Raw genomic sequence first — 14,166 nt, forward strand, 5'->3', positions numbered from 1 at the left:
AACTTAGTACTCAAATTAAGCAGGTAGTAACATTTGGTTATATTTTCTTCAGATCTTTCTGTTTTTGTTTGAAAAGAAATAAACCATATCAGGTATATCCAAAGCTTCATCTCTCCTTTTCTTCCTTTCCTCTCTAGAATTAATGACTATCTTATAATCAGGGTTCACTATTTCCATGTATATTTTTAATGCTTTAGACTTTTGTGTGTATTCGAGTATATACAAATTACATGTGATCTATGTTGTGTTGTATATATTCAGTGTACTATAACAAATACTCTGTATAAATATTTGATGTATTTTAAAATTATACACAAATATGTGTATAATTTCATGAGTTTCATATAGACCAGATAGACATGCATAGCTGTGTACATTAGTATTACCTATGTTTTAAGCTTTTACAGAAAAAGTTTTTATTATACATCTCCTTTTATGGCTTGTTTACTCAATCATTTTGTCTTGGGTATTTTTGTTCACATAAATCTACTTTTTAAATTTTATATTATATAGGGTGTTTCCCCTTATATAAACAGCATTTAATCATTCCTCTACTGAGTGGTTTCTTTTTTGGGGGATAAAAGCAATGTAATGATGAATATTCTTATAAGCATCTCCATGTACACAGAAGTAAGGATTTCCCTAGAGTATATTTAGAAAGAAATATAAGTACTGTTCAATTTTATGTCTCTAATTTTTAAGATATTACCAAGTTGATCTTCAGAATAGTCCTGGTTTATTATATTCCTATAAATTGTATAAATATTTTAAATAAAATATTAATTTTCATTTGCTATATATAATATGTACCAATTATAGAACATTAGTTTTATACATGTTTTGGGTTTTTTAGGTTTCAATATAACTGCAGGAGTTGATGACAAAACAGGATTTATTTATGGAGAAAATCGCTTAAATTGTGGCACATGGATGGATAAAATGGAGAAAGTGACAGAACTAAAAACAGAGGAATCCCAGCCACTCCAAGGTAGTGTTTATTTTAAAGTGCTTTTGTAATTATGTCCTTTTTAAAAATTTTTTTTAATATATATATATATATATATATATATATATATATATATATATATATATATATATATTTTACATGTAAGTGGGCACAATACCTTTTTTTAATTTTTATGTCATGTAGAGGATCGAACCCAGTGCCTCAGGCATGCTAGGTGAGCACTCTACCACTTGAGTCACAACCCCAGCCCCTAATTATACCCTTTTAATTTACTATTTTAGTTTTTAAAAACACATACTTGTAGAATCTTTTACTCTATTAATGATGTATTTTTCATAGTAAATCAATAAAAATCTGCCTCTCTTCTATTTTCTGACTCATCCTTTCTTTCTCCTTGTCATGCAGATATGTTCCTTTTGATATATGTTATATAGTAAAGCTGTCTGTTCTTTTTTTTTTTTTAGAAATTATCATGGTTTCAGCCTCTGCAAGTACTTCAAAATCAAGTCTTATGATCTATTATTCCAATGGTTAATATTTCATTGTGCATATCTTTTGTAAATATGAACAACCATCAGTTGTTCTGTCTTTTATGAAGTCTTTTCACTTTATAAAAGGGAATCATTTTTCTTCATAATTCTTTAAACTTTTGTCCCAGAATTTGTCATTTTTCTTTTTTTCTTTCAGAAGCTATCAACAAATAGCTTCTTGTACTATATTAAGCTGAGAAGCTCTTTTTTTCAAATTTTATCTTCAGTCAGAATTATCTAAAAAATAATTTTTAAAGAGTTGCTACTAGACTGAGGGGTGTAGCTCCCTGGTAGAACACTTCCCTAACTTGGGTGAGGACTGGTTTTCGTCCCCAGCAAAATCATATATTCCTTATAAAGTTAGGATTTCTTATTAGATAGTTGCTTTTATAATGAAATGGTTATACTACTTATCAGAATTGTTTATTGAATACCTTCTTAAAATAGAGCCTAAATGAATCCTACTTAGAGAATAAAATTTATTTTTAATTTTAGAGATGGGTCTGCTGTGGAAATTGTGGGCTTGTGTAAATCTGCCGTTCGTTGGTTGCTGGAATTATCAAAAAAAAATATTTTTCCTTATCATAAAGTTAGAGTAAAAAGACATGGTAAGCTGTACCTTTTATTTACAAAGAAACTTCTAATACTGTCTGTATTTTCAACTATGTACTCATCATTTGATGCAGTTAGCTGATATTAGAAAACCATAAATTTCAAGAAGGAAAAATCATTAATCTACTCTATGGAAATTGTACCAAATCTAATTACTAACCATATTTTTGATAGCAGTTTAAACTGAGGTAAGAAAAACAACATAGTTATTGCCTTATTGTGCTTTTTTTTATCTTAGTGTGACTGTGAACAGGTTCTATTTTCATGAACAATTTTGAAATCTTTACATTTTTTTGAGAAAATTCAGTACAATTGAAATATTATTTGAGCCACATAAATAATTTAAAATTTTCTAATTCATTTGTTAAAAGTAAAAAGAAATGGATGAAGTTAATTATGTTTCATTTAAGATAATGTGTGTGAAATATGATTCAATATGTAGTCAATACAAAATTATTCCTGAACTATTTTATATTTTGGGAAGTACTGAGTTTTTCAAATACAGTAAATGTTTTATATCTTATCTCAATCTAGGCTAGCTACATTTTCAAAAAGTGGCCAATTTATTTTTCCCTAGTTGATAAAAAGTAATAAGTGTACTAAATATGACTTTTTGGCTCTTATTAGAGGTTTGAATTGCTTTAAATGTCTGAAACTGCCATGTCTTTTTATCATTTTCCAGGGAAAGTTGTAACAGTCTCATTAGAATGGAACAGAAAAATACAAGACAACTTTGAAAAACTGTTTCATGTTTCAGAAGATCCTTCTGATTCTAATGAGAAGAATCCAAATCTAGTTCACAAACGTGGCATATACAAAGACAGTTATGGAGCATCAAGTCCTTGGTGTGACTACCAGCTCAGGCCTAATTTTACCATAGCATTGGTCGTGGTAAGTGAAGTGTTTGTAACTGTCCAAATTGTAATAGAATTTACTTAATTTTTTTAATTTTTTTACTGTTTTCATTGAACTGCAGAAAAGGATATTGCTTACTAGCTAGTTTTATATAGTCTTTTTATAATTAAAAAGGTCTTCTTATCACCTTTAACATTTACCAATCAGTATCAAAAAATAGAAAACAATGGAAGATGATCAATGAAGTGTTTTCCTGATGTATTTTTCACATCCTGAATACGCTTAGAAAATGATATTTGTGCAAGGCACTGTGCTTGGATTTTGCTGTTTATGCCAAATCCAGCTGCTTCAATGAGCCCCTGACCCACCCAGTTGTCCTGAAAGCTAAAGATGTCTGTATTTCCAATCATCTGTGCCACAACCAGTGCCTTAGCATGCTAGATAGGAAGTTCTGGAGTAGTGAATTACCAGGAATAGGTTAAATTCACACGCTCTTTTATTGATAATTAGTAAATTATGTATTGACAAGGATTCTAGAGTCTCTCCTTTTTAAATTCTGCCTAAACAAGAGGGCAATAAAATAGAGGTTTGTGTTTGTCCATGCCTGCATAGCTGTTTCCATTTTGTCAAAAACATAACTAAACATGGTATTATAAATTACAGTAGAATGAAAAACACACAGGCACACAGGACAGCTTTGGTTCAATGTGCATTTGATTTTATTAATCATTAACATTAACTGCAGGTCAACCACCAAAATTAATGCAGATCCTCTTCTCCTTCTTCTCTGTATTACAAGTAACTTTATACTGTTCTACATTTTATTATGATCCTAGAAGCAGAAAGTGGGTTCAGATATACCTTAAAGGAAACTCTTGTGAATATTATAAAGAATAAATTACATGAGTTGAAGTGTGTTCTGTATTCCTGATAACAATGGCAACTTGCTGTTTTTGAAGAATATCCACACATTTTCCTAACTTCTAAGGCCTAGAACAGTGCTTCCAAGTTAGCCTCATGGAATTAAATCTGGTTAGGCATCTACTCTTAAATTCTGCCCACACTGTATTTTTAAATATATTCATTCTTTTTCAAGATGATGATTTGTATATGTAGGTGGAAAGTAATTCTTCTGTTATGTGAAAAAGTTGTATATTTGTTTTTGACATTAATAAGGCCCCTGAGCTGTTTAATACAGAAAAAGCATGGAGAGCATTGGAGATTGCAGAAAAAAAAATTACTTGGTCTCCTTGGCATGAAAACTTTATATCCAGTGTAAGTTGGAATCTAAGTATTAAGAATGTTGTTAGTATTATATTTAATCCAAATATATTAACACCAGCTATTAATTATTCTTATTGATAACATCTCCAAAATTTCATTCAGATTGAGTTTTTAAAAGTGTCATTTGTACTTTCATTAAGCATCAGTACTCAGAATGCCTCTGTCTTAATATATATTCAATAATCAATTAGAGTTTTAGTTTATAAAACTAATGTCATGAATATTTTCTGATGTGCAATTTTCTGAACATAAAGGTGGTAAATGATTATTATAAACATTAGAAGTTACAGATGTATATATAAAGAAAAACAGAAAATTAATTTAAACCCCTTTATCTAGAAGTAAGCATCATTATCATCTGATGTATCTGTGCCTTTTTGTACAATTTGGATCATATGGGAATATACCTAAGATAATTTATGGAAAATATTACATGGGGTCAATCCCCAGCACCACAAAAAGAAAAAAAAAATTCATTTCCTTGCTTCTTTCCTTCACCTCAATTCTACTCCTCAAAGGTGGTCATTATTTTCTATATTGTTCCTACTAATAGCTGTTTCTACATTTCTAAAAGAAAGAATATGCTGCTGTTTTATGATATTTTAAGTATTAGGTATTATTCACATATATTGATGACAGGTGAGGATTTAATTCTGTTCTCAATATTAGTCTTATCCATCCTTTCTTTGTAATTATACTACTCTTTTTACTTATATCCATAAATGATTTCATTTTTATTTTACACTTGTGGGTTTATGCCATCATGTATTTCTTGTCCTTTCCAACTTTGTTTTTTTTTCTTGAGTTTCAAATAACCCTTCTGTTTTTCCTTTATGATTTTTCTTTAAAACTTGATACTTGTTATCAACTTGATTTCTGTATGAATTGATGACAGAATCTCACCTTTGTAGAATTTTCCTACTTTACTATGTACTCATTTCCATCATGAAATGCAAAATTTTGTATGTTTTAACTACATTCTGAGATATTCATATTTTCAGAGTCGTTGAGAAGCACTGATCAAAACTAAAACACTAAGTTTATTTTTGTGGCCACATCTATCTTAAAAAAAAACTTTGTATTTAAATTAAATCAAGTATGCATAGCCCTTGTATTATCTGTTACAATAATTTTTGTAATATTTTTTCCTGCATAAATATGTTATAAATTCTACATACAATCAGAATGTATATTGAATTGCTACTTGTAATCTGATGATATGCCACATATAATTTTAAAATAACTTCATGGAGAAGTTTCAAAAACAACCTTTATAATCTATAACCTGTAATACCTTATCTATAATATTTAGTAATTCAATTTATTATATGACCATTTCAATTATTATTCATATATTAGAGACATTTTGAGATACTTGACTTTAAACCAATGGTTAGTGTCAAGCTAACTGCTGGAAGGCAAGATACCTGAATATTTAATATTTTTTATATTAGTCAGTATTTGTTAATTATTCCTGAACACATTGCAAAAGTCCTCTGGACTCATTATATTCTTATTTAAGGTTAAATTATGTTTTAATGCTGAGCTTATTCTATGAATTGGAAGATAACATGATTATTTCTCTTAACATTGCTATTAAAATGTTTTTAATGCTTTCTATGATATCTGAGCTTCTTTTATTTAACTTAAGTTTCAATCATTTTTCAGTGATATGGTTTACTGTGGAATATATGACAATGCGTTAGACAGTGACAACTACAGTCTTGCTAGAGGTTTCAATTATCACCAAGGACCTGTAAAAATTTCATTTTTCTCTGAGTTTTCAGTTATTTTTCAAATAGTTCTAGATATTCACAGTTCTTTATCTTTCCTTTACTTTTAAATTATCTTTTTTTCAGGAATGGCTATGGCCTGTTGGATATTTTCTTCATGCAAAGTTATATTTTTCCAAATTGATGGGTCCGGAGTGTAGTGCAAAGACAATGTTTTTGGTTAAAAACGTTCTTTCTCCACATTATGTTCATCTTGAGAGGTAAGTTGTCATGGGCATGTAATGTCTATAACTGGTGTGTCCTTTGTTCTTAGATATTAGGTAAGTTGGGTTTCCTTAGGATTCATTTCTCTGTTCTCTAGGTATCCCAATGAAGCTTGAAACCTTTCTTCTTTAACATGGCAAAGTCCATCATGGAAATTTTACCTTCCCTTCATTACTTTAGGTAGTAAGTTACTTAAAGCTAAGGATTTGATATTGTATGATTTGAACATATGGAATAGTCTTTAATTTTCAAAATTTAGCTCATATTTTTAGAGTGTGATTAGCAAAGAATAAATACAAAAAACAAAAATATTTGGATCAGGCCTTTTGAACTTCTTGATTATATATATATATATATATATATATATATATATATATATATATATATATATATATAACAATTTTCAAAAATGTTCCAATTGTAGTTAAAATATTTGAATTGGCCTTTTGACTGTTATTTCAAAAACAGTTTCTCACCTTGTCTCTCCTAATTATCAGCAGATTATCAGGGTCAGAATTGCATATTTTTCTATGGTACAAATTTCATCAAGTCTATCTTAACTTCTCAAATTCTAAATTATGCCTTCATCTTATTGCTCAGACTAATTATGCATAATTGGCATAAATTGTAACACCTCTCTTTCAAGAACATAAGGGACTTCAAACTATCACAGCAAATATTGCATGAAAATTGGTTTTCATTAGCTTAAATATACTCACAGCACACCCAACTCTGTCGTTGCCCTGTACTGTTTCTGGGGGTTTTGTATTTATTTTCTCTTAGTTCCCTTTTATCTGTTAAAAGTAAGACTATCTGGCATGCCTGGGGTTATTCTACTTTTACCTGTCATCTCATCACTTCAGACCTGTGATGAGACCTTGTTCCAGTAATTAATTATCTTCTCTTGGTATTCCACTTTATCTTTTCTACTTAAGCTACAGAGATATCTGTCAGCCCATTCTAAAACAAAATCCCTTCATATAGTTATTAACTCAAACCTGGTCCTGTCTCTCTTACCAGCCCATGTCCCATTCAGGAGTAACCTCTTTTTTCTCTCTCCATTTTGACCCACTTGGTCATTACCACCTTCATCTGGCTTTCGCCCTCACCACTCTGGCAAAGCCACTCAACAAGATCTCTCCTAGTTTTCAGACCCCATGACTTCCCTTCAGTTCTCTACTTTGAGCTGGCTACTGCTTTCCTTTTTTCATGAAAAACCTTATGGTACCATCAGTATTAGGTTTTCCTTGTTTACATGGTAGAACTAATGGTAATAACAACAAATGATATTCATTGATCACTTAACCATGTTCTAGGCATTATTCTAAATGTATGTATGTAAAATGACTCATTTAATCCAAACAACTATACAAAATTGCTACTATTACCATCATCATCATCTCCACCACCACCACATATTACTGTTGTTATCCACTTGTCCACTTACTCACTGTGTGACCATGAGAAAGTTGTTTAACTTCTCTAAAGCTTGGTTTTCTCATCTGCATAGAGTGAGTTGGGATCTTTGGAGATTGGATTGTTTCAAGGAGTGATATATTTTTTTTTCCTTTTTTTTATTGGTTGTTCAAAACATTACATAGCTCTTGACATATCAATTTCATCCTTTAGATTCAAGTGGGTTATGAACTCCCATTTTTACCCTGTATACAGATTGCAGAATCACATCGGTTACACATCCACTTTTTTATATAATGCCATATTATGTTGTATTCTGCTACATCTCCTATCCTCTACTATCCTCCTCCCCTCCCCTCCCATCTTCTCTCTCTATCCCATCTGCTGTAATTTAATTCTCTCCCTTGTTTTGTTTTCCCCTTTCCCCCACAACCTCTTATATGTAATTTTGTATAACAGTGAGGGTCTCCTTCCATTTCCATGCAATTTCCCTTTTCTCTCCCTTTCCCTCCCACCTCATGTCTCTGTTCAATGTTAATCTTTCCTCCTGCTCTTCCTCCCTGCTCTGTTCTTAGTTGGTCTCATTATATCAAAGAAGACTTTTGGCATTTGTTCTTTAGGGATTGGCTAGCTTAACTTAGCATAATCTGCTCTAATGCCATCCATTTCCCTGCAAATTCCATGATTTTGTCATTTTTAGTGCTGCATAATACTCCATTGTGTATAAATGCCACAGTTTTTTTTATCCGTTCATCTATTGAAGACATCTGGATTGGTTCCACTGTCTAGCTGTTGTGAATTGTGCTGCTATGAAAATTGATGTGGCAGTATCCCTATAATATGCTCTTTTAAGGTCTTCAGGAAATAGTCCGAGAAGGGCAATAGCTGGGTCAAATGGTGGTTCCATTCGCAGCTTTCCCAGGAATCTCCATACTGCTTTCCAAATTGGCTGCACCAAATTGCATTCCCACCAGCAATGTGCAAGAGTACCCCTTTCCCCACATCCTCGAAAGCACTTGTTGTTGTTTGACTTCATAATGGCTGCCAATTTTACTGGAGTGAGATGGTATTTTAGGGTGGTTTTGATTTGCATTTCTCTGACTGCTAGAGATAGTGAGCATTTTTTCATGTACTTGTTGATTGATTGTATGTCCTCCTCTGAGAAGTGTCTGTTCAGGTCCTTGGCTCATTTGTTGATTGGATTATTTGTTATCTTATTGTTTAGTTTTTTGAGTTCTTTGTATACTCTAGATATAAGGGCTCTATCTGAAGTGTGAAGAGTAAAAATTTGTTCCCAGGATGTAGGCTCCCTATATACCTCCCTTATTGTTTCTCTTGCTGAGAAAAAACTTTTTAGTTTGAGTAAGTCCCATTTGTTGATTCTAGTTATTAACTCTTGTGCTATGGGCGAAGGACTAATATATTAACATATGTTACATAGACAAGATAATAAGACAGATATGAGCTATCATTAATTATCTTCATTTTGTAAACAAAGTTAAGAAGGTGAAGTAACTTGGAAGAAGTCAAACAGCAAGTAATCTACTTTAGCTTTTACTAAGATCCAGGCAGTCATTTCCTTCATGCTGTGCTCTTAACTACACGATTAACTCTGTTTACTCTTTCTCTGCCTTTTATTTCCAGCACCTAAATATGCTCATTCTCTAAAAATCCAAGGGATTTTGTTTGTTTGTTTATTTCTTGTTAGTGTTTTTGCTTTGCCATACTAATTTCTGAACTCAGGGCCACATGCATGTCTGGCAAGCACTCTACCAGTGAACTACATCCCCTGCCCAGGCAGGCTTTGAACTTTTTATTTTCCTACTATAGCATCCTAAGTAGCTTGGGATACAGATGTGTACACTGGTTGCCTCTTGTCCTTTCTAATACAGGTGTTTAGTGCTATACATTTCCCCTTACGTATCAGTTTATCATATTCCACTAATTCTGATAAGTTGTATACTTATTTTCATTTAGTTGAAGTACTTCCTTTTCTTAAAAATTTTTATTTGTTTTTTTTAGTTTTATATATCAGTAGAATGTATTTTGACATAATATACATACATAGAGTATAACTCCCCATTCTTTTAGGTGTGTATTATGTGGAGTTACACTGGTTTTGCATTCATATATGAACATAGAAAAACAAAGTCTTCTTTCTTTCCTATTTTTCCCTCCTTGACTTGCCTTCATTACCCTTTGTCTAATCCAATGACTTTCTATTTCCCACCCCTTATTGTGTGTTAGCTTATCAGAGAAAACATTCGGCCTTTGGTTTTTTTAGAATTCATTTATTTCACTTAGCATGATAAGACTCCAGCTCAATTAATTTACCTTTCAAATGCATTAATTTCATTCTTCTTTATGATAGTAATATGCTATGTGTATATATACCACCTTTTCTTGAAGGGCACCTGGATTAGTTCCATAGCTTCACTATTGTGAACTGAGCTGCTGTAAACATTAGGGTGGCTATATCAGTGTGGTATGCTGTTTTTCAGGTCCTTTGTGTATATACAGAGGAGTGGGATAGCTGGGTCCAATGGTGGTTCTATTCCAAGTTTGGTTGAAATACTTTGTTTTCTCCTTTGATTTCATCTTTCCCTCATAGGTTATTTAGAAATTCATTATTTAGTTTTCAAATATTCATGAATTTTCCAGAGATATTTCTATTATTGTTTTTAAAATTGTGTCCATTGTAGTGAACGAATATACTCTGTGTGACTCTGATCCTTATAAACTTATTAGTAGTTATGATTCAGAGTTTTCTCTCTAGGTAATTCATCTGTTTTCAGTTGCAAAGAATATATATTCTGTGATCCTTAGGTGGAGTGTTCTAGAAATATCAGTTGGTTTAAGTTGGTTGATGTTCAAATTCCTTAAGGGATTTCCATCTCCTTGTTTTATGAATTACTGAAAAGAACTATTGCAGTCTGCAGCTGTATTTTTTTTCTCAGTGCTGTTGTATATGTTTTTGCTTGAGGTGTTTTGAAACACTGTTATTAAGTGTATAAACATTTATGAAATCACCTTCTTTATCACTGATACTTCTCTGCTCCAAGGTCTACTTTGTTTAACATTAATTAAGCACTAAAGATTTCTTTTATTTGTTACCAACATATATTTTTCCATCCTTACATGTTCAAACTATCTGTGCCTTCTCTGGCTCTGACATCCCCTGAACAGATGTCCTGAGACATAAATGCCCTTCCCATATTGACTTACACTCCATACTATGCAAACATTACAGGCAAGTGCCTTCCCTACATCACTTGAATTCAGATTACTCTCAACCACCTTCACACCTGTTGTGACCTCCTTCCTTATACCTCTTGAGCGCTGACATCTTGCTTTGAAGTACTTGTAATCTGTCTTAGTCAGCTTTCTCACTGCTGTGGCCAAAAAGACCTGACAAGAACAGCTTAGAGGAGAAAAAATTTATTTGCAGGCTCACTGTTTAAGAGGTTTTAGTCCATAGACAGCTGGCTCTATTCCCTGGGGCTCAGCTCCATTCCTTAGGGCTTGAAGTGAGGCTGAATATCAGGGCAAAAGGGTGTGGTGGAGGAAAAAAATTCAAGACATCACAGCAGGAAGCAGAGAAAGAGCTCTACTCCTCAAGGACAAAATATGTATCCAAAGTCACATTCCCACTGACCTACCTCCTCCAGGTACATCCTCCCTGCCTACAGTTACCAGTTAGTCCCTGTCAGAATATTAATTCACTGATTGGGTTAAGGCTCTCATAACCCAACCATTTCACCTCTAAATCTTACATTTTGTCACATGAGCTTCTGCAGAACACCTAATTTAAACCATAATGAATTTAGGGATGAATTTTTCAGGAAAGGAGACTTCTCTATACCAGTGTGGGGATGTTCCATGTACTAGTGTCCACATTTAATTGTGAGCAGCATAGTTTTATAATCTTATAATTTTAGGAATTTTATAACCTAGCTTTGTTTCATAATATCAGTAGATCTTTGTTATGGCCAGGGCTGCCATAACAAAGCACCACAAACTGAGTGACCTCACAGAAGCTGTTAAACAACAAGATATTGTCTCAATTTCTGAAGTCTGTAATCTGAAATCAAGGTAGGAGCAGGGCCATTCTCTCTCTGAAGCCATTAGTGCTGTGACAGCAAACTTTAAATCTTCACTGGACATTCCTTTTGTGTGCATGTTGGTGTCCAAATTTCTCCTGTATAAGGATGCCAGTCATATTGGATTAGGGCCCACCTTACTCCAGTATAACCTCATCTTAACTAATCATATCTGCTAATAACTAATCATGAATGTGGGGAATATAGTTCAACCACTTACAGATTACCCAACTATCCAACTTTAGAGATTTGGCATTTTGCTTTGAAGTAACTTTAATACTTGAAGATATTTAAATAATTTTTCTATATTTTACATTTCTATTTGATAGATTTTTTGAAGGAATATAATACCAGGCTAGGATCATAGCTCAGTGATAGAGTGCTTGTCTAGCACATGTGAGGCACTGGGTTCATTCCTGAGCACTACATAAAAATAAAAATAAATAAAGGTATATGTTCATGTATATATACCTTTATTAAAAAATAAATATAATACCTAGCTTCTTTGATAATACCTATCAAAAATATCTCATCTTCATCTCATGGAATTATTTTCCTATTTTAATTATAAAATATTTCATATGTACAGAAGAATATTTGTAACACAGCTGAGTTCCAATGAAAAATATGGTAATTAATACATTCTCACAACCCCACTTAAGAAATAAATATTATGGAATGGGGTTGTGGATTAGCTAGAAAGTGCTCACTTAGCATGTGTGAGGCCCTGGGTTCAATTCTCAGCACCACATAAAAAAAACAAATAGATGTTGTCTATCTACAACTTAAAAAATAGAAAAAGAAATATTACAGATTTCCATATTTTCATTTTTTTTAAAAAATTTACTTCACATTTAAAGGTGTATTTTGAAACTAAGAAAAAATTAGATACAATAATAATCCTGTGTTCTGCGAGGGAGGCCTAGAACACATTTTTTAAGCTTTATTAATATCTCTTAATTCTGTATAAGTAAGGAGTAATTCTAACTCCTGTATCATAGGGTTAAGGTGAGCAGTAAATGAGGTAATGCATATAAATTACCAAATATTAGAACATAAGTATATACTATATAAAATTGTTGTTTAGTAAAATGAAAATTGTCATTTTTTCCCGTGACAATTCCTAGTGTTTATTATTTTATTTAGTTTTACACTTATATCAATATGACACATGGGGATGTAACTCAAAAGTAGAGTGCTTGCCTAGCATGTATGAAGCCTAGCATCTATTCTTAGCACCACACAAACAAAAATCACACATACTAACTACATAATTACAATTTGAGTCTTATAACTTATTCTAAAATTATGAAATTAAGCATCAAAGAATATTTGTATATTGCCTGGAATGGTGAGGATTTACAATATTTCTAATGGATAAAAGGATCCTTTGTATTTGAAAGTTTTAAATCTTAAGGATGGAATAGGAAAAAGGACTTCTTTGGGATATTATGCTTTATTTTGTTACAACTGATTGTTTCTGTACTAAAAGGCAAAAAACTTGAGGTATTACCTATATTGTTAAAATGTGTTAGATTATGTCTCATAAAAAATCCTTTCTATGTTCCAGATCCCCTTGGAAAGGACTTCCAGAACTGACCAATGAGAATGGCCAGTATTGTCCTTTCAGCTGTGAGACACAAGCCTGGTCAATTGCTGTTATTCTTGAAACACTTTATGGTTTATAGTTGGTTCAGATATAGTTAACAAATATACAACTTCATTATGCAATGCAAGATCATAATGCAAATGCCTATGTATACAAATTCAAGTTTTTTTTTTAAATATTCATATAATATTGATGTCCAATTAGGAAAGATTATAAAAGCATTGATTTTTCTTTTTCTTTTTCAATCTATAAAGATAACTTTCAATTTGAATAGAGAAAAAATATGATTACCAACAGAATTTTCTTTTGAGTTCATTAAGTATTCTTCAAGAATAGAAATCCAGAGTTAGAAAAAGAAAACTTATATAATCTTAAATTTCTACAAAAGTGAAAATGGAAAAGTATCTTTAAATTGTGATCTATATTCAGGAACAATGCATACTGAATAGGCTGTGGATAATTAACATCCTCACCATGTACTATGACCTTCTTCTTTTTTTTTATTGGTACTGAGGATTGAATTCATGGGTCACTCAACCACTGAGCCAGCCCTATGTTTTGTATTTTATTTAGAGAAAGGGTCTACCAGACTTTTTTAGTACCTCTCTTTTGCTGAATATGGATTTAAACTTGCAATTCTCCTGCCTCAGCCTCCTGAGCTGCTGGGATTACAGGCATGCACAACTGCACTCGGCCTACTACTGCCTTCTTAATACTTTATTCAATATATTTTCAGAAGTACTTCATAAATGTAGAATTATCATCATTTCTACCATATATGTTCATAAAATAAGAA

At 32.0% G+C, this 14,166-nt stretch overlaps 1 pseudogene; it reads left to right on the plus strand.

Annotated features, from left to right (window-relative positions):
* The window catches only part of LOC143404267 (glycogen debranching enzyme-like), a 51,791-nt pseudogene extending 38,342 nt beyond the window's left edge, over positions 1 to 13,449 (plus strand).
* The last annotated feature ends 717 nt before the right edge of the window (positions 13,450 to 14,166 follow it).

Source organism: Callospermophilus lateralis, chromosome 7 (assembly GCF_048772815.1).
Source record: "Callospermophilus lateralis isolate mCalLat2 chromosome 7, mCalLat2.hap1, whole genome shotgun sequence".
NCBI classification, from domain to species: domain Eukaryota; kingdom Metazoa; phylum Chordata; class Mammalia; order Rodentia; family Sciuridae; genus Callospermophilus; species Callospermophilus lateralis.